We start from the raw sequence: 27,115 nt of genomic DNA, 5'->3' as shown, positions 1-27,115 counted from the left end.
TTGGAACCCAACTCGACAGCACCTAAGAACAACAATGACAATTCAGTAATATTGTTTATAATCATCTCTGGACAACAGACCAGGTTCAAAAGGTCTGGGGTAAAATGTCAAGAACACACAGTAAGAACAGGCGAATCACTGAGAGTTAGACTTTATAAAATATGGGGGTTCAATTACCCACCTCTTTGACCCTCCTCAATCTGATGACCCATCTCCGACAAGGAACTTAAAACGTTCATGCACTAGTTTGAGAGCGCAAGCACTTCTTGATAATACTTAAGCTGAATTTAAAAAGGGTCTTCTTTTAAAATTGCACTCCAGCCTTACAAATAACACATACTGCATTCTACAACTCTTTATAGTAAAAATACTTTCTCTGTTATATAATTAATTTCTCACAGAAAATTTGCCTCACTAAGGCAAATTTCATTTTGCCCATTTTACGGAAGAAGAGACTGAGGCTCAGAAACATTCAATGACTTGACTAGACCCCTGAGCTAATGTGTGGCAAGCCCAGGCCTAGAACCTACATCTTCTCATTTTGGGGAGTGGTCTTTACCCCGCCATGATATTATGAAGTCATTTTATCGAGCTTTTCAACATTGAAGGAGACTTTAGAAGCAACTTACAAATAAAGTAACTTGAAACCCAGAGTTTCAGTGACTTTGCCAAGTTCGCCCATCTGGTCCCGACCTGTCTCTGAGCCACACAATCACATCTCTCATAAAAATAATTGATCTGTTTGGGGTGGTGAAAACCTTTTGGATAGTGGTGATCATTGCACAATATGCATTAAATAGGCAAGGGCCCAAATATGCTTAGTCATCTTAGGCTCTCAATAAACTATTTTTAAAATAATATTTTATTATGCTTTTGCTGAAAGTTTACGCAGTAAATGAGGTTCCCATTTGACAATTTCTGTACAAATTATTCAGTGACGTTAGTTACATTTTTCACAATGTGTCAACATTCTCTTTAATTGTGTTCTGGTTGCGATTTCCAGGACTCTAGTTCCCCTGACCCCTTATCCTCTCATCTTTGCTTTAGAATAAACATTGACCTTTTGGTCTCATATAGATAGTTTTTTAGTAGAGCACCATGCTTACGGGTAATATCCTTTATTTTGTGTGCCAGTTTGTTGTTTCACTGAAAAGTGAGCTAGGGATATTTCAGTTCAAGGTTTAAAGAGTATCTCAGGGCAATAGTCTCAGGGCGTACTCTGGTCTCAAATGGTCCAGTTAGTCTGACCTTTTTAAGAATTTGAGTTTCCTTCTACATTTTTCTCCCATTTTACCCAGGACCGACTATTGTGATCCCAGTGAGAACAGGTCAGTAGTGGTAGCAGCGCACCATCTAGTTCTTCTGGTCTCAGGATAGATGAGGCGGTGGCTATTAGCCTTGTAGACTTGCTTCTTCTCTAAGACTTTGATTTTCTTCTCATTCTTTTGTTTCCAGCAAGTAGAAACCAATAGTTGTATCTTAGACGGCCACTCACAAGCTTTTAGATGGACACTACTCACTTCACTAGGATGAAGAATATGAACTTTGTGAACTATACGACGTGAATTGACTGAGTTGTCTACCCATTTGATTTTATAAATAGTATTAATGACACCAGTTTTGAATATGCCTGACTGTGAATTGGCTCATTTAACCCTTACAACATCTGCTGAGGTAGATGCTCTTATTGTAATTGGAACTAATTAATTATGTAATCTTTTGTTAGGATCCTGGTTCTGGGCCGATAGACTTCATGAGAGCAGGGACCATGTCTGTTCTGTTTATCCTTGTATTCCTGGGTACCTAGGACAGCGCTTGGTATGTGGTAAACATGCAAAATGTATTTGTGGAGTGAATTTTCCCTCCCCTTTTTACAAGTGAGGACGCCAAGCTTGGAGATGTTAAATAGCTTAGCCAGGGTCACCAACTAATTCAAACTCACATCTGTTGGATCTCTTCTTCTTACTGGCTCCCAAATAGTCTAAAGGTGTTTATTAGGCTCGTGTAGCTCAGTCAAGTTCCTAGCTATTGAAAGATTAATTAACACCTTTCAAAAGATCTTTGTTTTTAACCATTTTAAGAACATAAAACAGAACTGAGAGGTGAGCAGTAGTAGAATGGTTCTGTTTAAACATGCCATGTTCCATAAAGATACGACATTGAGAAATTCACACCTGGCATTTGAGAACAAAAGCTGGCATAGAAACTGAAGGAAGTATTATTAGGAATTTGCCCAACCAAATCTTCCTAAGCTTATTACCAATAAAGAGGATATTTTCTTTAAAATAAAGATCCTTCTGGTTTTATAGACCTTTCTCCTCAACTGAAACCTTGAGTGAGAGAGGGCTCCAGTTTTCTTAGACCACCTGGTATTCATCATTCTTACCTGGTTTGCTTGAAATAGTTGGCCAAGGAAGTCTAGGTCCTGAATAGTTGGCTAAGGAACTCTGAGTCCTGATTCCAGCCCCTTCGCCACTCCCAGTTCTGGCCTGGGCACATATTCCCTGATTAAAAAAAAAAAATTTTTTTTAAATCAAATACCCAATATTCTGAGTCCTCCAGAAGAAGCATGAAAAAAATAAGATTACCATGTCCCATAGGAAGGATACTGAAGTAACTTGGCAAGCTACTTATGGTGGGAAAGAGCTCTGTTGGAAGTGACAAACCCTGACTTATTCCCATTTTTAGGCAGGAGTCTAGCCAAGCTGCCAGCTGTGCCCGCAGCCAGACAATGCAAGAGCAACTGATGTATGAACGAGCAAGTGTTACGCCAACCAAGAGATAAATCCAGATTTTGTCTTTTTTCTGGGTCCCTTCACCCAGAGTATGACTGGAAAGGGAACATAAGAAACCAGCCTCAGACTTCATGCTTTCTCTCCTCACTACAACTTGGGTAGAAATCAGGGTGAAAAGGTCTCACAAACTTGAATTCCCTGTAGTTTTAATAACTTACATTAGCATAGATTGTGATACTCTCCAAAGTGTTTTCACATGCACCTTCCCACTGAGGTAGATAGATCGATATTATTATCCCCAAACAAAGAGATTATATTAATTGTCTAAAGCCATGTAGAATAACCTCATCATTCCCCAAAACCACCCTCTGGTAGAATGCTTCTCAGGCATAGTGTTTGCCTGTTCCCCCCCTTCAAGTCATTCATCTGTTACTTTTAGACCACTGATTCTCAACCCTTTGGTGTGTCATCTCTTAGAGAATCTAATGAACACTATGGATTCTCTTCCAAGAGAAACACATCTATCCACCAGTATACACACATATACACAATTATATGTTGGTGCTCAAGACTCTCAGAGATTTCCTTGAAGACCGTGGACCAGAGCTGAGAATCCTTCTTCTAGAAGCTCTGCGTATGAGACCAGAGAGACATAATAACCAAATGTATGAACCACAATTGGATTCTGGTTCAAAAATCTAGCTACAGAACACATTTGAGGGACCACCAGAAAAATCTGAATATGGAATATATATTGATTTCATTTGGAATTTTTTTAGGTGACATTAGGTTAATTTTCTTAGGTGCGATAATGGTGTTTATTATTTAAGGGGGGAGAATATCCTGATTTTTAAGAGATAAGTATTTAGGGATAAAGTATTATGAACTCTGCAACTTACTTCAAATGGTTTGGCCAAAAAAAAAAAGAAAAAAAGACAGATGTAAGACAGAACCGTTTGACACTTGTCAATGTTTTATCATTTTTGACCTGTGAAAACAAAAACATCAATTCCACTTGATTCAAACAATCAATAAAAGAAATATAACAAACTATTAAAAATAGTTTAATCTAGGCGGCGATATATGGATGTTCACTAAAAAGTTCCTCCAACTTTTCTGTACATTGGAACATTTTCATAATAAAACATTGGGAAAAAAATAAGTTCCTATGTGTGATACCTCACATCTGTCCCTATATTAGTTTTCTATTGGTGTGTAACAACTTACCCTCAACATTTAGTGGCTTAAGACAACAAACATTTATTATCTCACAATTACCATAGGTTAGGAATCTAGGTGTAGCTTAGATGTCTCCTCTGGCTGGTAGTCTCTCACAGGCTCCAATCAAGGTGTTGGTTGGGGCTGAGGTCTCATCCTTCCTCCAACTGAGGAAGGATCCTATTCCAAGCTTACTCATGTAGTCGTTGGCAGGATTCAGTTCCTCATGGGTTGTTCAACTGAGGGTCTCAGTTCCTTGCTGGCTTTTGACTGGAGGTCTTCCTTAGTTCCTTGCTGGAAAACTCCACTGTACACTCAGGAGAGAACGAGAGTAAAGAAGGCAAGTAATAGCATTATTATGAAAATAGTTTTGAGTTCATGAACTCCCCAGAAGGGTTTGGGGGACCCCTGGAGTCCCTGAATGATACTTTGGGAACTGCAGTCTAGATCAGTCTCCTCAAAGCACTGGCTCCTTGTTCCCTCAGAATCAAGTCCATCCCCTTGCCCGTTCAAACTTCTGCTTCCCCGTCACCATTCTGTTCACCCCTTAGACTCACTTGCCTGAGCCCTCCAGCCCAGTGGTTGTCTTGCACACCCTGGCAGCCACCCCCATGCTGCCTTGTGCCTTCGTTGTCCTCCCCACCTCATCCCTCCTGCCCTAGCTGGGCTTTCTAGAAAAGCCAAATCAATGAAGTGTATAAATAGATATACAAAGAGATTTGTATCAATGTATCACGTGGTTGTAGAGACTGTAAAGTCCCAAGTGGGAGGGTCAGGCTGGAGGCTTCTCCTTACTCATGTAGCTGCAGGGGCTGGTGAATCCAAGATTGGCAGGTTAGACAGCAGGCCTCTGTATGACAGGCTGCGGAAGCGAACAAATCCTGAGATCAGCAGGTAAGCTGCTAGTTCAAATCCCAAGAACTGGAGGTCAGATGAACAGGATCCAGAGCGAGCAAAACCCAGTGAGTTTTGCCAGAAAGTCCACCTATATTGAATGCAGGCTACACCCCCAAGGAAACCCCCTTTCAACTGATTGGCTGCTTATAACAGATCTCATCAAGGAGGTGATTACATTATATCAGATCTCATTATGGAGGTGATGACATCATTACATAGCTGCAAAATTACATCATAACTGCCAAATTGCTGAGAATCATGGCACAGCCAAGTTGATACAAACCTTAGCCATCACACCCCCCAAAGCATTCCCCTTGCATGGAATGTTCTCCTCCTTAGTCAGTTACCCATGGCTCAGTGATCATTCTCACCACCAGACTCCTAAGACACTGTTCTCAGTCAACACTCAACTACATTGCACTATTGTTCTTTTTGGAAAGTGCTGTTTTCTACATGACCAGATAAGCCTGGAATCAGGAGGCAATTTGGGTTCAAGTCCTAACTCTGTGTCTCACTATTGTTGTTGTTAGGTGTTGTAGAGTTGGTTCTGACTCATACAACTGAGCGAAACACTGTCCAGTCTTGTGCCATTCTCACAGTCATTGCTGTTTGAGCCCATTGTTGCAGACACTGTGTCAATCCACCTTATTGAGGGTCTTCTTTTTCGCTGACCCTCTACTTTACCAAGCATGATGTCCTTCTCCAGGGAATGGTCCCTCCTGATAATACGTCCAAAGTACATGAAAAGAAGTCTAGCCATCCTCACTTCTAAGGAGCACTATGGCTATACTTCTTCCAAGACATATTTGTTCATTCTTCTGGCAGTCCATGGCAATATTCTTTGCCAACACCATAATTCAAAGGCATCAATTCTTACTCATTGTCCAGCTTTCGCATGCATATAAAGTAACTGAAAATACAATGGCTTGGGTCAGGCGCACCTTAGTCCTCATAGTGACATCTTTGCTTGTTAACACTTCAAAAAAGTCTTTTGCAGCAAATTTGCCCAATGCATTACGTCATTTGATTTCTTGACTGCTGCTTCCATGGGCATTGATTGTGGGTCCAAGTAAAATGAAATCCTTAACAACTTCAATATTTTCTCTGTTTATCGTGATGTTGCTTATTAATCCATTTGTGAGGACTTTTTTTTTTTTCTTTATGTTAAGGTGTAATCCATACTGAAGGCTGTGGTCTTTGATCTTCATGAATAAGTGCTTCAAGTCCTCTTCGCTTTCAGCAAGCAAAGTTGTGTCATCTGCATACCGTGGGTTGTTAATGAGTCTTCTATGAATCCTGATGCCATGTTGTTCTTCATATAATCTGGTTTCTAGGATTATTTGCTCAGCATACAGATTAAATAAATATGGTGAAAGGATACAACCCTGATGCACACTTTTCCTGATTTTAAACCATGCAGTATCCCCTTGTTCTGTTTTAACAACTGCCTCTTGGTCTATGTACAGGTTCCACACGAGCACAATTAAGTGTTCTGGAATTCCCATTCTCTGCAATGTTATCTGTAATTTATGCTCCACACAGTCAAATGCCTTTGCATAGTCAATAAAACATACATAAACATCTTTCTGGTATTCTCTGCTTTCAGCCAAGGTCCATCTAACATCAACAATGATATTGTAAAAATGGTGTGGGGGCCGTGCCTGACCTCCGCTAACTTCACAAGGGGGAAGGAGAATCAAGATCAACAGCCCAAGGCTGATTCCTATGAGGCGGAGGTCAGGCACGCCTCCTCTATGTGCCATCTTTACCAATTCTGACACCAACTGTGTCTCCCACGGCACTACTTCTCTGCTGGGTTCAATAATTCATGGCAATGGCCACACAGAACTCAGAGACGATACTCACAATTATGGGGTGTACTAGGGAAGTAGCAGATTATTATTCACACTCAAGAACACTCAAGGATACAGTACTTCCATCAGGACAACCTCTTCCCAGCTGTGCTCACAGGCACACCTCTCCCTGGTCCTAGGCCTCTGCCCAAAGGCACTCAGCTTTCTCTCTCCATGGGCTGGGAAGCCCATCAGGCTGTCTCCTACTGCCAGGTCTCTCCTGCCTCCACTTCTCACCATCTTCAGAGTTACAACACACTCTTTCTCGGTTTCCTGCTTCCAGAAGCTTCTCAGCACAGGGATCCCAGGCTGTAAGGACGTGTTGGCTTCTGGCTATTCCTCCTTGATAGTGGTGAGATTCTTTCCCACCACTGGGGTGGCTCATTTCAAGCCTACCAGAATGGCAAAACTGACCAATCCCATTGGTGGGCCACAATTACCCCATCGCACAATCCTACCCAATCACTTAGGTGGGAGTTACAAGGCCATGGCTAGAAAAGCCACATAAAAAGTGATCCATTGCACCACAGATATCCCTCATTCCACGTCCTCTTCTGGATCTGGCTTGAATTTCTGGCAGTTCCCTGTAGATGTACTGCTGCAATCGTTTTTGAATTATCTTCAGCACAGTTTTACTTGCATGTAATGTTAATGATACTGTCCAATAATTTCCGCATTCCCTTGGATCACTTTTCTTTGGAATAGGCACGTATATGGATCTCTTCCAGTTGGTTGGCCAGGTAGCTGTCTTCCAAATTTCTTGGCATCGACTTGTCAGCACTTCCAGCGTTGCATCTGTTTGTTGAAACATCTCAATTGGTATTCCTTCAGTTCCTGGAACATTGTTTTTTGCCAGTGCCTTCAGTTTAGCTTGGACTTCTTCCTTCAGTACCGTTGACTCTTGATCATACGCTACCTCCTGAGATGGTTCAACAAATTCTTTCTGGTACAGTGATTATGTATTCCTTACATCCTCTTTCGATGCTTCCTGTACCATTTAATATTTTCCCCATAGAATCCTTCAATATTGCAACTTGAGGCTTGAATTTTTTCTTTAGTTCTTTCAGCTTGAGAAATGCCAAGTGTGGCCTTCCCTTTTGGTTTTCTATCTCCAGCTCTTTGCACATTTCATTATAACACTTTACTTTGTCTTCTCGGTTTGCCCTTTGAAATCTTCTGCTCAGCTCTTCTGCTTCACCATTTCTTCCATTTGCTTTAGCTACTTTACGTCGAAGAGCAAGTTTCAGAGTCCCTTCTGACATTCTTTTTCCTTTTTTGTCTTTTTAATGACCTTTTGCTTTCTTCACATATGATGTCCTTGGTGGCATCCCAGAACTTGTCTGGTCTTTGGTCATTAGTGTTCAATGCATCAAATCTATTCTTGAGATAGTCTCTAAATTCAGGTGGGATATACTCAAGTTTGTACTTTGGCTCTCAGGGACTTGTTTTGATTTTCTTCAGCCTCAACTTGAGCATACATATGAGCAATTGATGATCTGTTCTGTAGTTGACCCCTGGGCTTATTCTGACTGATGATATTGAGTTTCTCCATCACTTCTTTCCACAGATGTAGTCCATTTGATTCCTGTGTGTTTTATTCAGCAAGGTCCACATGTATAGTGGCTGTTTATGTTGTTAAAAAAAAAAATTATTTCCAATGAATAAGTTGTTGGTCTTATAAAATTCTATCATGCGATCTCTGGCATTGTTTCTATCACCGAGGCCATGTTTTCCCACTACTGATCCTTCTTCTTTGTTTCCAACTCTGGCATTTCAATCACCAGTAATTATCAATGCATCTTGACTCCATGTTTAATCAATTTCAGACTGCAGAAGTTAGTAAAAATCTTCAGTTTCTTCATCTTTGGCATTAGTGGTTGGTGTGTAAACTTGAGTAATAGTCATATTAACTTGTCTTCCTTGTAGCCGTGTGGCTATTATACTATCATTGACAGCACTGTATTTCTGGATAGATCTTGACATGTTCTTTTTGATGATGAATATGATGTTATTCCTCTTTAGTTTGTCATTCTCAGCCTAGTAGATCATATAATTGTCTGATTCAAAGTGACCAATATCAATTCATTTCAGCTCACTATGTCTAAGATATTGATCTTCAAGCGTTCCATTTCAAATTTTGACAACTTCCAATTTTCCTAGATTCATACTTCATACATTCCACATTACAATTACTAATGGATGTTTGCAGTTGTTTCTTCTTATTCTGAGTCGTGTGACATTGGCAAATGAAGGTCCCGAAAACTTTACTCCCGTTCACATCATTAAAGTCTACTCTATTTTGAGGAGGCAGCTCTTCCCCAGTCATATTTTGAGTGCCTTCCAACCGAAAAGATGTCAGACAATGTTCTGCTGCTATCCATAGGGCTTTCACTGGCCTCACTAAAAACCCACTGCTGTCAAGTCTGTTCAGACCCACAGTGACCCCATAGGGTTTCTAAGGCTGTAAATCTCTACAGAAGCAGGCTGCCAAATCTTTCTCCTGCAGAGCCTCTGGTAGTTTCAAACTGCCAACCTTTCAGTTAGCAGTCAATCGCTTTAATCACTGTGCACCAGGGCTCCTTGTTCTTCTTCAAGAAAAAATAATACAGAAATGCATAAGGTAAATGGATTTTTACCCTCCTTCCTTACTCTGTTTATTTCCCACTCCCTGTGTGTAGCTACTGTCAACAGTTCATCAAGTGTCCTTCCAGACCTTGTGTGTGTGTGTGTGTGTGGTAAATATCTATGTAACAAAACATTTACCATTTCAACAATCTTCACGTGTACAATTCAGTGACATTATGTTCATCATTTTGTATAATCATTACCCTTAATCATTCCCAAATTTTCCTATCACCCTTAACAGGAACTTCCAGAACTTTTAGTACACATATATACAGATATGGTGTATGAGTTTCTTTTTAGTTTTCTATTTTTTACCAAAAAAGGATGGAATTTGCCTTTTTTTTTTTTTTGCAAAAGCATATTGATATCTTTCGGGTGGATCTGTTGCATTATTTTTCTATTTTTTCCAACAAAAACAAGTTTGGTTTATAGGAAAAGTTTCACTAAATAAGCCCACAAAGGTAACAAACCTCAGGGCAAAGGTCATTTGGACAGAAAGCTTAGTGTCTTGAGGCAGGGCAAAATGTCCATCTAACAATTGCCAAGAAACCGCCAAGATTTCAACTTATTTTATGTCTTAATATATATATTTAAATAACATAAAAACTCTAATTCAGAAAAAAAAATTTATTGTGGAAAAGTTACTCAAACTGGAAACAAAATCATTTAAACGGTTCAGAGACCCAGTCTATACCATAGAAAGAAAATCAATAAAGGTAGTTTGAGCTAAAGTTTTCTGTAAGGGGAAAAGCCCCAAACTTATTAACACAAACTAATTAAAAACTAAGTTCTTTGTTTGGCTGCTCTGCTCCTCTGGGCGATGTCTCCTCCCCAAACTGCTTTAGGTGCCCACTTCTCAGTTATTCAGAAGCTTCTTCGTTTTAGCCTCTCTGGCTTTCTCCAAGTATTCATTACCAAATAATAAGTAGGCCAAGATGATAAATTTCTTTAGAAAGGGTACAAAATTCCTGCCCTATTCATCTCCACTTTGCAAACACCTTTGGTTTGAGCTTATCTCATTTCGCAGCTTTAGGGCCCAACAAAACAACCCATGAGGGAATAGGCAGAATCTCACCAACCTTCTTAGATGTCTCCTTGTGTCTCAAGCTGGTGACGGGCTAGAAATGCACAATTTCCCCATTGAAGGAACAAGAAGAGCACCCATAAATCAAGAGATTCCAAACAAAGCCAATTAGGCAGCATTTGTTTAGAACTTTGAGTTCTTTTCCATACCAAAATTTAACATTTTAAATTATTATGTAAATTGTAAATCTGTCAGCTTTATCCTTTATGGTTTTTGTGTTTTCAGTCTTGCTTTGAAAGAACTTTCCTAATTCCAAGATTAAATAAATAAACAAAATATATAAAGTATCCCTTTATTTTTTTCTAGAGTTTTTATATGGTTTAGCTCTTTAATCCTTCTGGGATCTTTTCCTAAATTGATGAGTCAATTATCCCTCTCTACTAGTGTTTTTTTCTTTTTTTTTTCTTTTTACTAGTGTTAGTTATCTAATGCTGCTATAACAAAAATACTGCAGGTGGATGGCTTTAACAACCATAACTTTATTCTCTCAGTTTAAGAGGCTAGAAGTCCGAATTCAGGGCACCAGTTCCATGGGAAGCCTTTCTCTCTGTGCCGGCTTTGGGGGAAGGTTCTTGTCATTGACCTTCCCCTTGTCTATAAGATTTTCAGCATGGGGACCCCCGGTCCAAAGGACTTGCTCAATTCCTGGCTCCTCTTTCTTGGTGGTACGGAGGTTCCTCTCCTCTGTGCTTGCCTCTCTCTTTTATATCTCAAAAGAAATTGACTTAAGATACAGCCTAATCCTGTAGATTGTGTCCTGTCTCATTAACATAACTGCCTCTAATCCTGCCTCATTAACATCATAGAGGTTAGAATTTACAATACGTAGGTTAATTACATCAGATCACAAAATGGAGGACAACCACACAATAATGACAATCATGGCCTTTGCCAAGTTGACACATATTTTTGGGGGGTGGCACAATTCAATCCATAACAACTACCATTTCCCCATTTATTTGAAATGCCCCTTTTAACAAGTAAAATATTCTCTGACTCTCATGGCTGTTTCTGATTTCTATTCTGTTCTATTGATTTATTCCACTGATTCTATATCAGCACCATATTGTTTTTATTACTATAGGTCCAAGGTATGCTTTGATATCTGAAAGGATATTCTCCCAGTTTTTCTTGTTTAATATTATATTTCATTAGTTTTACAACTTAGAGCAAGGTACATAAGTCTGAGTGTTTTATCGTGTGAAAAGGTTAAGACTGTGAGCTCTATTGTTGCATTGCCTGAGTATCACTAAGGGTTCACCCAGGAAAAAAGCAAGTGTTCTAGGTCTTCCAAGCAGAGAGAATTTAACACAGGGGATCAGTAACACTGGAGTTGGAAAGACTAAGAAGCCTAATGCAAGCATAGGAAGCTACTGTACAGGGGGTTCAATGAGAAGGAGTAGTGTTGCTAAAGCCCAGAGTGTAGGCCATCTGGTGACATCTAGAACTCTATGGAGGCTTCCTGATGGGAATTAGGAGCATGAAGGGAGGGGCTGTAGAACAGATACTGGATCTGTGTAAGAGATATAGTTGTTGCCAGACATACCACAGGAAGCTGAGAGAGAGATAGGGAGAAATACTCTGTCTTCTCTCCTCCTCTACTCTCTCTCCAAGCTTCTAGTAGTGCTTCCCATTGGCTAAACCAACCTAGAAGCCAGAGAGCAAGAGAACCTGAAAATGTTATTCTCTGTGATATACCACAAGGGTTAGGAAGGACAGGGAATTAATCTGAGAGTAAGCAGGCAGTTGACCATAACCACATACTACCTGTGTGACCTTGGAGAAGGTATTTAATCAGTTTGCTGCAGTGTCCTTCTCCGTAAAGTGGGGGTGATAACAGTACTTGCCTTACAGGGCTATCTCAAACCCAACCACACCCACTGCCATCAAGTTGATTCTGACTCATAACAATTCTATAGGACACAGTAGAACTGCCCTATAGGGTTTCCAAGGAGTGGCTGGTGGATTTGAACTGCTGACCTTTTGGTTAATAACCATAGCACTTAACCACTGTGCCACCAAGGCTCCCACAGGGCTATAAAAAAGCTATAGTGAAGATTAAATGTACTTATACATTTTAAACACTTTCCAAAAAGTGTTTAATAAGTATTATTTGTTATTATTATCTGTAAAATGAAGAGACCACCACGTATCCTGCACAGTTATGGTCAACAATTAAGAGAATATCTGTAGAATGTTTGTCATGCTGTTGTGCACCTACTACTGGGTGCTATGTGTTAGCTTTCCTTGTAGCCTGATGCCTCACACTTAGTACATGCTCAGTAATGTCTATAGCTGATGATAATGATGGCCTCAACCTGGGGATCAGGCAGTCTCTTGAGAGACGGCAGGAATATTCTTTCTCTGCCACCTAGCTAGGAATGGAGGGGTGGGACTTCAGGGACCTGGGCAGTGCACAGTCCTACATCAATAAATATACCCACACATGGAGATATATTTGGAGTGACAACCTGCATCTTTTTCTGGGGTTTCTTTTCTTGCTCCCATTGGGTGTCCCTTCTTTGACTTTAGGCTGTTCTTTTCATCAGCATGATACCTGTGCTTTTCTGTGTTCACATACATTGTGTGAATATTCATGAATGTAACCCCCCTGTGTGTGCAGAGTACCTTACTCTGCTTATAGACGTTGCCCCACCTAATCCTCCCAACAACCCAACTGTCTTAGTTATCTAGTGCTGCTGTAACAGAAATACCACAAATGGATGGCTTTAACAAACAGAAATTTATTCTCTCACTGTTTAGGAGGCTAGAAGTCTGAATTCAGGGTGCCAGCTCTAAGGGAACGCTTTCTCTTCCCCTGGGTCTAGGAGTTTCTCAGGACAGGGATGCTGGGCCCAAAGTACAGGCTCCGCTCCTGGCTCTTCTTTCTTGGTGGTAGGAAGTCCCTCCCTCTCTGCTCACTTCTCTCTCCTTTCATTTCTTGTAAGGTAAAAGGTGATGCAGGCCACACCCGAGGGAAACTCCCTTTACATTGGATCAGGGCTATGGCCTGAGTAACGGTATTGCATCCCACCCTAATTCTCTTTAATACAACTCAATCTTGCCTCACTAACCACAGGCAGAGATTAGGATTTACAACACATAAGACAATCACATCAGATCACAAAATGGAAGACAACCACACAACACTGGGACTCACGGTCTAGACAAGGTGACATATTTTAGGGGTACATGATTCAATCCATGACACCTCTGATGCAGACAGGGCAAGTATCACTATCCCTGCTGAGCAGCAATGGAGATGGAAGCTTTGAGAAGACAAGTGGAAGACCTAAAGGCCCATAGGAAATAGGTTGAGTAGCCAGGCATTGGAATGTGACCATCTCACTCTAGTTCAGAACTCTTCCTAATACCCCAGGGTGCCTTCCACAAGCATGTGTGAATTAATGCACACAAACACACACAATAGATTCAGTCTCCCTGAAGGGAGGCTTCATGCCTTGTCAACCTTAGTACTCTCTGCAAAGGCAGTGGCAGCTACAAGATAGTCAATGATTATGTTGCTGAGTTGACTTTTCTACTGAACTGGACTACCTTGGAGAAGGAAAGTGGGCAGGCAGATGAGAACCACAGGCAGAGCCAGAGTCCAAGTCCAGCTTGGCTGAAATCTGACAGTGCTCTGGCCTTTACTTCTGGCTCTACCCAGGGCCCTCCTGGGATATCCACAGACCAGGGGGGCCTGGTCACCTGGACAGGCTGGGATACCCAGGCAAATGGGTCTGCCTACCTGGACTTGCCCTAGTGCAGGTAGCACCTTCTCCTTGGGGCTGGGAACACTGGCAGGCAGGAGCTTGCTCTCAAACTACATTGCTAATCAACCAATTGCCCCAGCTGCCCACCCAGGACCTGGCATCCACAATGGCCCCTGGCAAGGTTGACAGAACAAAGGCCTTCACTTGCATGGAACACTGGTAGGAAGCATAAAAAGCATGGGACACGAGAAATTAGAAGCTTGGGCTAATAAAATGGATCACCATGAGGACATCACTGTTTGTCAGGCACTTTTGCATAAATGTATCTGCTTCTACCCTTCACTTAGCCAAGGGTTGGGCACTCAGCTCTGTTCACTGCCTTCAGCTGTGAACTCACTCGGTTATTTTTGCAGATTCTACGTACTCAGTTAATTTGGTTTGGCCTTACATCTGTGCTCTGTCTCTTTGTCCTCAAATGTGAGGCCACTGTGTCCTGCTGGCCTGGTGGACTTGTGGAGCAGTGGAGCGGGGGCGGGCCTAGCACAGATGGCACAGGCAGCTGCCCACACCAATGCTCTGCGGTTCCAAGAGCCCTGGGGAAAGGCTGGCTCCCCCATTCTCTCCACTGCCACAGAGGTCCTAGCACCCACGAGAGTGAACAGGAAAAGGACAGGTCATGAAATAGATTCTGGGCAACAAGTGGGAAGAATAAAAGCCAAAGGCCTCACCACTGGCCTACAAGATCCCACACCACCTGCCGTTACCCCTCAGGCCTCGTTACCTCTTACTCCCCCTCGAGGCACTCTTGACTGTTCTGGGACACGCCAGGCCCACCACCGCAGGGCCTTGTTCCACTTCTCACCCAGATAGCCACAAGCTCTCCCCCACTTCCTGTTCAACGCTTTGTTATGTCATTTGCTCACTGAGGCCTTCCTGGGCTACCCTCTCTACAAGTCCCATCATTCCCTACCCCCACCCTCCAGCTTTTCCCTTGTCACCTCACCATCTACCTTACCTTGTTGAGGGTCAGTCTCCTCACCTCTGCGTTTTTATGTTTGCTCACTACTGTGTTGCCGGCACTTAATGGTGCCTGGCACATAGTAGGCACTCAGTAATGTTTATTAAACACGTGCATGAATGCGGCTGGATTGTGAGCTGAGGGGATCCTTGCCGTGGATGACACCAGGCGGCCAGGTGGCTCAGCCCTGGCCCCCGCCTGGGCCTGAGTCAGTTCATCTGTTTAACGTGGAAGGTATGTGAGCTGCTGTGTAAGCCACCTTTCAGCTATAATAATTGACGAGTCCAGGCAATATCCATTTACCACCCTGAGAGGTCCAAACAGAAGACAGCAAGGGAAAGAAGGCAGGAAGCAGCTGCCAGGATGACTAACTGGGGTCTCAAGCCATCAGCCCTAAGTGCCAACTCTTACAGGCCTCAGCAAGGCTCAGGATTATCAGCTCGTGAAACCCACGTGGCCTCCCAGCCTGGCCTGCCCCTGAATGACCGTGAAGTGCACTTGAGAAACCAAGTCCATCTTGCTGGGGTGATACTGAGGCCTGGAGCAGGAATGAAGATGTGCTGGACTTTGTACAGAAACAGCGAACCTAGACTCAACCCAGCTCTCACTCAACAAATACTTGCTGAGGACCTCCTCTGTGCCAGGCACTGTTCTAGGCCGCAACAGAGCAGTGAACGAGATGAACAAGGTCCTGGTTTGGCCTGAGTGTTTACGTGTGAGTCCTGATGGGCTGTCCCTTTCCTAGGCCTCGAGCCTGCTTCCCCTTCTACCTCCTCCTCTCCAGCATCTTAAATTCCCCTGGTCTACTGGCTACCTCTAAATGCACAGATCTCCATCTCAAAACAAAATAACAAGGACAAGCTGCACACCCCTGCCAGACCAATGAGACTACAGCACTGCTTTCACCATACCCCCCCTTCTGCATCCCAGTGACAACTTCCTCCTTCTGTCTGGCTACCAGGAAACTCCAGATCTCTCCCCACCCCATTACTCTCTTATATTTGATCCTGCTGTTGTTGTTAGGTGCCATCGAGTCACCTCTGACTCCTATTGACCTATTCCCCAACAAATTCACCTTCTGTGCCTGATGAGTCAATTGCCTCGGTGGCCCTCAAATTAACTGTTATGTTGTTAGCTGCCACCGAGTTGCTCCCCAATTTATGGTGACCCCATGCACACCGGAACAAAAGATTGCCCTGTCCTGTGCCATCCCCGTGATCAGTTGTGGATCGGACCATTCTGATTCACAGAGTTTTCACTGGCTGATTTTCAGAAGTAGACTGCCAGGTCTTTCTTCCTGGTTTGTCTTAGTTTGGAAGCTCCTTTGAAACCTGTTCAGCACCATAGCAACATGTAGGTGGTAGCTGCATATGAGATACCTTGGCTGGGAAAAATTGTCCCTTTTATTTGGAGCCTTCATGCCTTTGTCCAGCTATCCCTACCTGAATCATCACTCCCCTCCCTTCCCCTCTGCCTCTTCGAAACCTCTCATCATGGCTAAATTAACTCCCTCATCTTCAAGGGGTGGTAGCCTTCTCCCCCAGTGCTTGATGAACACCCCACCACCTCAAATGACTACCTGACATGAGTGTATCATGATGTGTACCACACAACTCCCTATGTAGTTATTTGCTGTCTGGGGTTGTTTCATTTATGTGTATGTGTGTATTTTATCTCCCATGAGGCTTATCTCCTTGAGGGCAGGAGACAACTCTAATCTTTCTGTGTCCTTCATGGTTTTAGCTCTGCACCCATTCCAGTAAATAATCAGTGATGGATTCAACCTGAATTTACCAAATTGTGGTATTTAAGAAGAAGACAGTTGGGGAAAATGTGTACTTGCATAAACAAATATTAAGAGAAAAAATGTAGAACACAGGGTTATTTGTATGGTCTGACTACCATGATGTAAACTATGTATTCATAGAGGTAAAACTGGAAGGCGGTTGGTGAAAATAATGTTGTGTTAAAGTTAAGAGTATGAGTGATTTGTTTAAAGAATATTGTTAGTGCATTGTTTATGGATTTGAAAAAAATTAAAAATACATGGAGAGCTTTTCTGAGAGTCATTGAAACATTCCACTCTTGGGTGTAAACCCATGATGTCTCTCTTAGTCAGGGAATAAGGGCGAATGGGGTTGGGGTGGGGGTTGACAGTCCTTTAGAGACTTCACTCAAGCCATATTTGTACACCAATAGCTGAGCAAAGGGGAAAAAACTCACAGTCCAATTTTTGCCTGCAAATGTTAATGCCCTGGGGAAGGGACAGAAGGAGAAACAGTTTAACCAAATGAAACCATGTGAGCTATAAGGGTTTTGTTTTGTTTTCTGGCAAGAATGGAAGTCCATGCAGTCTCCTTGAGTTTCCTGACGTTTTGTGCTCTGGAGTTCCAGTAGTGGGAGTAGGACTAGATACGCCACCCACCCAGGCCAGGACTGCTCCAGGCACAGGTGTCGTCTTTGAGTCCTTAACTTCTTTCCACATGTTTATTTTATCCAGACCAGACTGTGGGCTCTCAAAGATGAAGACTGCACTCCTCCTGCCTAAGTGCTGGCCCCACAGCACATGTAACACATAGGAGGAACCTGAGAGGTCATTGGTCCAAGCCCTCCTCAGACATAGGAGGACCAGGCTCAGAGGATGGGGTGTGCCAAGGCCACGTGGCCAGGACTCAAGTGTCCAGTCTCCAGAACTCTGGTTTTAAAGAGCTTACAGTTTGACTACTCAGCTGGGGAATTCACAACCACCCCGCTCCCACCCACGGTGCACATTGAGCATATATCCTTGGGGATAGAAAGATGGCAAAAACAAAACTGGAAAAAGGCCAACAACAGACAAACCATGCTCCCTAACATTAAGGAACTTACAGTAGAGTGGGAGAAATGGGGCAAGTCCACAGATGACCAGAACACAAACCAGAAAAGGGGAAGGGTTGCAAAAAGCACACACAAAGCTGGGATGGCGTTCTCTGGTCAGCTGGGCCAAGGAAGGCTTGGTGGCATTGAGCCGGGTGTTTGGTGGCGCAGTGGTTGAAGTGGTCGGCTGCTAACCAAAAGATTGGCGGTTCCAACCCACCAGCCACTCCCTAGAGAAGCATGTGGCAGTCTGCTTCCATAAAGACTTACAGCCTTGGAAACCCTACAGGGTCACTATGAGTCAGAATCGACTCAGCAGCAATGGGTTTTGGTCCGAGGGTTTCAGGATGATGCAAATGAGGTTAGAGGCACCAAATCAGTTTCATCTATTCAACAAATACTTAGGTCACCTACCCAGTGCCAAGCACAGTTCTTGGCATTCAAGATACAATTCTCTGCCCTCATAGAACATACATTCTTGAGAGGGTGGAGAGCATAAGAACACGAAACAAAATACAATAGGAAAGGTACGTTCGATGGTGTAAGTGCTATGGAAAGAAATGAGTAAGATAGGGAAGAGGGTGGTGGGCAAGGGTGAAGCATCAATCTGAATTAGGGTGGTCAGGGAAGGGCTCCCTGAGAAGGGAGCCTGTGAGTAAAGACCCAAAGGAGGTGAGGGAGCGAGTCCCGCAGAAATCTGGAGGAAGAGTGGTCCAAACAGTGGGACCAGCAAGTGCAAATGCCCTGAGGCAAGAACGGCAAGGAGGCCATTGCGCCAGAGCCACTGCTGTCAGGATCTGTTTCTTTAACTCTGTGCCTCTTCAGTCAATTCCAGTGATACCTAGGAAAACTGCTTAAGACTGGGGTGGGGAAAAACCTTCCCTAGCCCTGCGGGGTGGGGGGGTGGGGGGGTGGGGAAGCACAGTGCGTAGGGCCTTGCTTGGGGGTCGGGGGAGGTTTGGCTTTATTACACTTACAACAAAGTCACTGTAGCCTCTAGTAGTTAGCTTCTTTTGGGAACATGACTACTCAGGTCATAAGAACTGCCTGTGAGCAAAGCTTCATTTCTCTGGAAACAATCCTGCTAGGACAGGAACTGAGAATTCTTTCTCTAGGACCTCTGGGTGAGTTTGTGTTCTATGAGAACATTGAGTTTTGCATTTTTCATTACACTGCTCTCGTAACTTCTGCGTTTGGAAGAGGTCAGTGTTGTTAAAACTGTTTTATGACTTTCGCCCCCAGCGAACCAAGGATATAGGTGAATAAACAACTCATTCGCGGTAGAACACCCCAGTCCCCTGAGATGATTCCTTTTCATTAAACCTGGCGTCTCATGCCAAGGACATTACATAAGAATAAAGCTGGGGAACCAAGTGCAAATGTATACTTAGAGAAAATGCCTTCAGACAGATCCTTTCATCGCCAGATGCAAAAGACAGGAAAGTAGTTTCTCTCCTTCTTGAAACGTTGCCAGTCTGGTGGCTAGTGCCCACTATAGCTGCATTAAGGGCTCGAAGGTATCCCTGGCCAAGATATGCCTGCCAAGAACCAGAGCAAGCTTCCCAAAATGAAATTTTTGGGGAACTAGCTAGCTTAAAGTTTAATGTTCACCAAACATACTTTTGTAACCAATGACACATAAAATTGTATAAAATTTGTTAACACACACACACACACCTGTTGCTGTAGAGTCAATTCCAACTCATAGAGACCCTATAGGACAGGGTAGAACTGTCCCATAGGGTCTCCGTCCAAGGACCTCTTAACCACTTCGCCATCAGAGTTCCAAAAATTGTTAAAGGGGAGCCTAATTTGCTGTGTAAACTTTCACCTAAAAAACACAATGAAATATTACTAAAAAAAAAAATAGTTTAATGCCGAAGGATGTTGTGGGCCTAAGGGTGGCCTCAGGAGGGATCTTCTCTGGAGTTCTCTGCTAGGCTCAGTGTGTCTAAACCATAACCAAACCAGGTTCTGTGGAGTCAATTCCAAGTCATGGTGACCCCATGTGTGTCAAAGTAGAACTGTGCTCCATAGGGTTTTCAATGTCTGTGAGCTTTTGGAAGGAGATCACCAGGACTTTTATTCTGAGGTGCTTCTGGGTGGACCTGAACCACCAACTATTCTGTTAGCAGCTGAGCGAGTTAATGATTGCACCACCCAGGGACTCTGTCTAAGCCACAGCATTATGGGAACAGCATAGGAGCAGAAGACAGGAAGTCCAAGGTTTAACCACAGCTCCACGTCTGTGTATGATCTTATTTGCCTACCTCCCTCCAAAGCCCCTCCGGGCTTCTCTTCCCTGCTCAGGAGGCTGACCTGTATAAACCTCCAGGGCTCTCTTGCCCTCTGGCCTCCAATGAGGCCAATGAGGATGTCTCTGCAGGGGAGCAATGGGGGAGGGGGGGAGGGAAGAGAGATTGGGTATTTATTCCCCTCAGGGGTCTCTGTGGGCTGCCCTATCCTCCACACTGCAGGTCTCTCCAGGCTCTGGTACCGTTCCTTCCCCTCTGCCTTTCAGGCCTAGGGGGTGGGTCCACCCAACTCTCAGTAGCTCCCCACATCCTCTCCACACTGCATTGTCCATTGTGGTTTCCCTATAACCTGCCCCCACTTTTGTAAATCATCCCTTTATTGAATTCTGCCCAGATCCCTCAATGAGAGTGCTAGGACCCTCTCTGTGCAGCTACTAATGAGCTGGGTGACCCTGATCACACCATGGAGGCTCCGTGGCTTTTGGTTTCCTCATCTTTAAAATGGGGATAAAAATGCCAGTTCTCACATACTTACTCCACAGGGTTTTTTAATGAAGATTACATTGTATATAAAGCACTAAATAAATATAAAGCATTTTTGTTTGTTATAATTAATGGGCTTTCAAATTTCACAATTCCACTAACGTCTAAAAATAATGTGCTATCATCTTTTATATACCAAGATGCTGTGACCAACATGCAGGCACTTTGAATCGCTTTTCTAAAACGCACATGCGTTTTTATGGATTTCACTGGGACCGACATAAACATATTAACCCATTGCCATCATAATACTGTAAACCTAAAATCTATCCCCAATTCAGAAAGATTAAGACAGAGGAATATGATTTTCTACGTTTTGCACTCAAAAAAACCAACAAACCCGTTGTCTTCGACTCAATTCTGACTCGTAGCAGTCATGACTGACACTGTACTGGGAAAAAAAAAATCTAAGCATAAACATATTTTTCATTTTAGATAAATAAAAATAGCTTTGTTATCACCACTGGCTACCAAGAAGCAACTTTATACAAGAAAAATAAAAAGAGAGAGCTTAACTTTAAGTATAGGGCCCCGGTGGCACAGTGGTTAAAAGCTCGCCTGCTAACCAAAAGGTCAACTGCACCAGCCACTTCTTGGAAACCCTATGGGGCCGTTCTACTCTGTCCTATAGGGTCGCTATGAGTCAGAGTCAAGGGCAATGGGTTTGAGGTTTTTTGTTTTGTTTTGTTTTTTTACTTTAAGCGCCAGTTCTGACACATCCTATATGTGTGACTTTAAGCAAAGCTCTTAATCCCTCTAATGTTTTTATGTGGTCTATAAAATGGGGGTTATAGTTGCTTCCTTTAAGTAGGAGATAAGAGTGACAGCCCCTTGTAAACGAAATTTGTTATTGCTCCTCCAGGCTTCTTTAAAAGCAGCATTTTGGATTGTTCTTATCTGATCAAGATAAAGGAGGCTGCCCTCATTTGAGACTCCAAAACAGAGGGCCGAGGTCTGGGGGCTGAGGTGTCAGGGAAGACTAAGGGACGAGGCACAATGAGTGCTGGTGTCCTGATTAACCTGGCACCTAACAGCTTCTCTCCACCCTCTGCTGGCTGCAGAAGTGAGTTCAATGGTGAAGAGGACAAAGTCCTTGCCTCTATACTCTAGCCAGGGAGCTCAAGTGTAACACATGGAAAATAACTTCAAAGGGGGTTATAATCGCCAAATTGTGTGGTGCACACAAAACTTGAAGCTCACATGGACTGGAATACGGGCATCAGGCAGCAAGAAAGAGCTGAAGGATGAGAGGGCTTGGCTGCTCAGAGTTGAGGGGAGCAGGCTGGGCGAGGGAGGAAAGCTGTGCAGGGGAACAAGGTACTGGGTGCTGGTGCACCAGCAGGAGAAGCCTGGCTTGGGGAGTGAGGGGTAACGACTTTGGGAAGGTAACACCGGGTCCTACTGCAGGGGCCTCAGAGTCAGTCAGACCAAGTTTACATCCGCTGCATTAGGAAATGGAAAACCACTGTACATTTTCAAGCAAAAGGGTCCCAAGGTGAAAGTGGATCGGTTTTGCAGAGACGGCAGGATGAAGTGATGGCGAAACAGTGGGGGAGAACAGACATTTTTCATTTATAGAAACCTAAACACTTTTTTTGTGGTGACGGGAAAGTTAGTAACCATCATGGGATTATGGGATTATGGAAGATGTTTGCACAACATGATTAATGCAACTGATGTCACTAAACTGTACACCCGAAAAATGTTGAATTGGCAAATGCTGTTATATATATTTTTGGAACAATTTTAAAAAAAAGAAAGAAAAGAATATAAATTAAAAAAGAAAGAACAAAGCCTTGAACACATGCAAAATAATCTAGGAATAAGGATGACTAGTTCTACTTCCACTCAAAGAAAAGTTCTACCTGGAATATCAGCTCTCTCTTTAAAGGAAGCTGATTGCCTGTCATGGCCCTGTGGCTCCCAGATCAGATGGGGTCTCTTTCAAGGCCCTGTGGACGTATAACCATGGATTTCCCACTCTACACTCTAGTTATGAAAAAACAAAACAAACAAAAAAAAACTATAAACGTGCATGTGAATTTTTCTTCTTTTTAAAAAATTGAGCTTACATATTATTAACCCGCTGGTATTTCAAAGATAATCTCTGAGGTTTAATTTGACACTTTTCTACCCACCCTCCCCCAGCCCCCCAATCAACTTTCCTTTATCAGCTCACCCTTGGGACTTGGTTTAGCGACAAAAGCCTGGCTGGCTGTCCATGCCCAGTTTTTTTGGCTCAGCTCTGCATCAGAAGCACCTGGATTGCTACTTTCACCAGCCAACAATTTTTGTCTCCAATCCAAGTTGCTTATTTACCTTTCCTAGACCATCGGAGTCATTAATGAAATGTATTAGTTTGCTTTCTCAACTTCTCTACTTTATAGAATTTTGCTTCCTTGTTTTATACAGGATAAAGGAGTTACACTGTTTTTTGTTTTTGTTTTGTGGGAAGAGGCAGCCTAGTCTGAAATAGAGAAAGAGGGGATTTATTATCCTTTATTTTTCTGTTGTTAATATTTTCTTATTTTTGGTGAAAATATGCACATGTACCCATTCACCAGTATTCACGTGTACAGTTCATTGGCACTGGTCACACACTTCACGTTGCGTGACCAGTCTCCCCATCCTGTCGCATATTGTTTCACCACCATGAACTTAGACTCTCTGACCCTTTAGGTTCTTGTCTGTGTTGTAGACTTACTGTTGTTCATTTAGTCTCGTACAGATAATTCTTATAAATAGTGCAATGCTCAAGGCAAACATTCTTTATTAAATGAGCTAAATTGTTGTTTAGTTTAAAGATGACTTCATGGGATAGTTTTGGCTCAAGGTTTAAAAATTATTTCCGAGGAATGAATTCAGGAGTTTCTCTAGTCTCAATGGAGTCCTGGCGGCACACTGGGTAAGTGCTTGGCTGCTAACCAAAAGGTCGGCAGTTCAAATCCACCAGCCGCTCCTTGGAAACTCTATGGAACAGTTCTACTCTGTCCTATAGGATTGCTATGAGTCTGACTCATGACTATGAGTCAGAATCCATTCCATGGCAATGGGTTTTGTTTTGTTTTGGGTCCAGTCTCAATGTATCAAGTAAGTGTGGTTTCCAATAAGAATTTGAAATTCTGTTCCACATTTTCTCCTCCTTTTGGTCAAGAATCAACAATTGGGTCCTTGATCGAAAAGTTTAGTAATGGTAGCTGGGCACCATCCATTTCTTCTGGTCTCATGGAAATAGAGGTAGTACCTTTGTTTATTATTTTTTAAAAATTTATTTTCTCTGCATTGTCATTTTCACCACCATGTCCTGAGCCTTAATATTTATTGGCACAGAATATGTAGAAGGCACTTTCCTACATGAAAATCATCATTCCTGGCCTCAGGGGGTTAGTCTCCAGTTAAGTGGTCTACACAGAACAATCTAGATACTGTGCATCAAATGTGAGGGCAGGAGTCTAGAGTAGGAGTAAATGGCCAAAGGCTAAGGTGGTCAGGGAAGTCTTGGGGGAGGGAGGCTAAAGGGTGTTAGGATCAGAGAAACACAGGGAAGGAGGTAGTGGTTGGTTTCTGGGCAGGGAGAAGCCCAAAGTAAAGCTGTGGAGGCAGACACACACCTGGTTCGTCTGAAGAACTCTGCATATGGAGAGCGGCTAAAGAAGTGTGTGTGGGGATGGAGGATGATAACACTGAGGAGGCAAGGCTGTATCCCTGCAGAACAGGGGCTTGTAACCCAGGTCTGTGGCCAGCTGCAGGGGTCTTGAGCCCTGCAACTGTGCTTAAAATGGGGTATGTTTGTGCGGGCTTCTGGAGAGATAGCCATAAGGGTCAAAGGAGTTTGGTGAGGCCTTTGAATGCCTTGGCTGAAGGTTCTGGATTTTGTTCTGTGGAAGCAAATGAATTTGAGGGTGGAGAAGGAAAGGATATCATGGGAAAAATTTTTCATATATGGGCTTTTGTCGTTGCTGTTGTTTTGGTTTTTATTTTTTAAAGATTACTCCGGCAGTGACAGTGTAGAATGGGGAGAAATTCAGACAAGGAGATTCTTTTAGGTGATTTCAGTACCTTGTGGTTCAGGCATGAGGTGAAAAAAGCCCAAACACAATTAAGGAATGGGTAGCAGAAATATTGTAAAAGAAGAATTGGCAAGATTGTGTGACAGCATGTGATGGGAGAAAAAGAACATTAGTGACGCAAAAGTCACTGAGATCTCAGCCTAGGTTAGGTGCAACTGGTTGACGCACAATACTGGCTTATTTCTATAACTCACTGCTGTTAACAACAGGCTTTGCTTACAAACTGTCCCAATTACGGTTTCCAGAGGTATTTTCTTGAAGGATCAACTTGCCTTCTCAAAAGGATCTATGATGGGCCAAGGAAATTGGGCCACAACACGTTGTTGGACTAACAATAACAAACACGTCAGGGTTTCCAGGGGAAAGTCACAACGGACCTTATGGGTTCATCAGATTTCACTATTATACCTTTCTTTTAAATTGTTCTAATAAAGACAATATAAAAACATTGCAGAGAGTGGGAAAAATATGAGCAAGGGCTTCCATTTTTGGTTTTGGCAGATCTCTGAACAATCCTATTGCCTTGGGCAGCAAAATGCTCAAAAACATAATTCAATCTTTATTGAAAGCCTATTATAATCAAGTCACTTTTGAGTTTTAAAACAGTGAGTTCAAAGGCAAGCTGAAACAAGGAAACTAATTTTTAAATACTCCTTCATTGAGGAAATACCAAAATTTTATTATCTTGAAAAGAAATAAAATAGTTAGAAATGCTATTTCCAGATATCTGAAATGCTACTTCCAGATATCTGAACTGTTTGGTTTTCACTGAGCTTTTTTGGCTTTCGGTTAACAGAGTTTGCTCCTGTCTGCATGGGTTTGGATGGTGCTGTGAGGTAGAAAAAAACCACCCAAGTCATAGGGAAGATTTTCTGAGTTGCCCAGGCCAAGTTGTCACCTCTAGCCCCCAGAGGTGGGAGCCACTGTAGTGCAAGCTGACAGACATCACTTGGGCCCAGTCTGGGATATTCCCTGCCCCCTTCATAACAGGTCTGATACAGCCTGAAGATGAATATCCAGGGACTGAGGTTTGGGACCAGACAGGACTCCCTTTGGAAAATTAATGGCATTATCTAGACAAGCTGAACGGAAACCCTGGTGGCGTAGTGGTTAAGTGCTACAGCTGCTAACCAAAAGGTCGGCAGTTCAAATCCACCAGGCACTCCTTGGAAACCCTATGGGGCAGTTCTACTCTGTCCTATAGGGTCACTATGAGTCAGAACCGACTCAACGGCAATGGGTTTTTTTAGACAAGTTGAAATGTGCAAACTTTAGGACCCAGAAATATTCCCAGAGAAACTCTAGTCCATGAGCCCCAAGAGTCACACACAAGGATGTTGTCATGGATTGAATTGTATCCCCCCAAAATATCTGTCAACTTGGCTAGGTCATGATTCCCTTGTATGACTGTCTACCATTTGATCTTCTGATGTGATTTCCCTACGTATTGTAAATCCTATCACTATGATGTAATAAGATGGATTAGTGGCAGTTATACTAATGAGGTCTACAAGATTAGGTAACGTCTTAAGCCAATCTCTTTTGAGATACAAAAGAGAGAAGCAAGCAGAGAGACATGGCGACCTCATACCACCAAGAAAGCAACACCGAGAGAAGAACGCGTCTTTTGGACCCGAGGTTCCTGCACTGAGATGCTCCCAGACCAAGGGAAGACTGATGACGAAGACCTTTCTCCAGAGCTGACAGAGAAAGAAAGCCTTCCCCTGGAGCCGGAGCCCTGAATTTGGACTTGTAGCGTACCAGACTGTGAGAAAATAAACTTCTCTTTGTTAAAGCCATCTAGTTGTGATATTTCTGTTATAGCAGCACTAGGTGACTAAGACAGATGTCCACAGCAGCACTGCCAGTAATAGCAAAAAACTGCAAACAACAAATGTCCATTAATAAAAGCATGGAGAAGAAAATGGCAGGGTATTCACATGGTGGAATATTATACAGCAACAGCTGGACGATGAAAAAGGAATACAGAAGAATTGATGCATTTGAATTGTGATGTTGGTGAAGAATATTGAATATACCATGGAAGACTGAACAAATCAGCCGTAGAAAAAATACAATCAGAATGCTCCTTAGAAGTGAGGATGGCTAGACTTTGGCACACTTAACTTTGGACACATCAGCAGGAAAGAGCGATCACTAGAAAAGGATATCATGGTTGGTAAAGTGGAGGGTGAGCAAAAATGAGGGAAACCCTCTATGAGATGGATTGATGCAGTAGCCACAACAA

At 42.9% G+C, this 27,115-nt stretch overlaps 1 long non-coding RNA gene across 2 annotated transcripts in view; it reads right to left on the bottom strand.

The window, feature by feature from the left end:
• The window catches only part of LOC126060326 (uncharacterized), a 95,347-nt gene that overhangs the window by 34,292 nt on the left and 33,940 nt on the right, over positions 1-27,115 (bottom strand). Inside the window, exons 2-4 of one of the 2 annotated variants that reach the window (XR_007513566.1) lie at positions 4,749-4,815; positions 4,014-4,260; positions 2,387-2,504 (exon numbers count right to left, since the gene is read on the bottom strand). This is a non-coding gene — a long non-coding RNA (uncharacterized LOC126060326). The remainder of the gene's footprint in view (positions 1-2,386; positions 2,505-4,013; positions 4,261-4,748; positions 4,816-27,115) is intronic. The other variant, XR_007513567.1, reaches the window with a different exon arrangement.

Source organism: Elephas maximus, chromosome 17 (genome assembly GCF_024166365.1).
Source record: "Elephas maximus indicus isolate mEleMax1 chromosome 17, mEleMax1 primary haplotype, whole genome shotgun sequence".
Classification (NCBI taxonomy): domain Eukaryota; kingdom Metazoa; phylum Chordata; class Mammalia; order Proboscidea; family Elephantidae; genus Elephas; species Elephas maximus.
The sequence above is the reverse complement of the archived record's forward strand: the minus strand, read 5'-3'. Positions and strand labels throughout refer to the sequence as shown.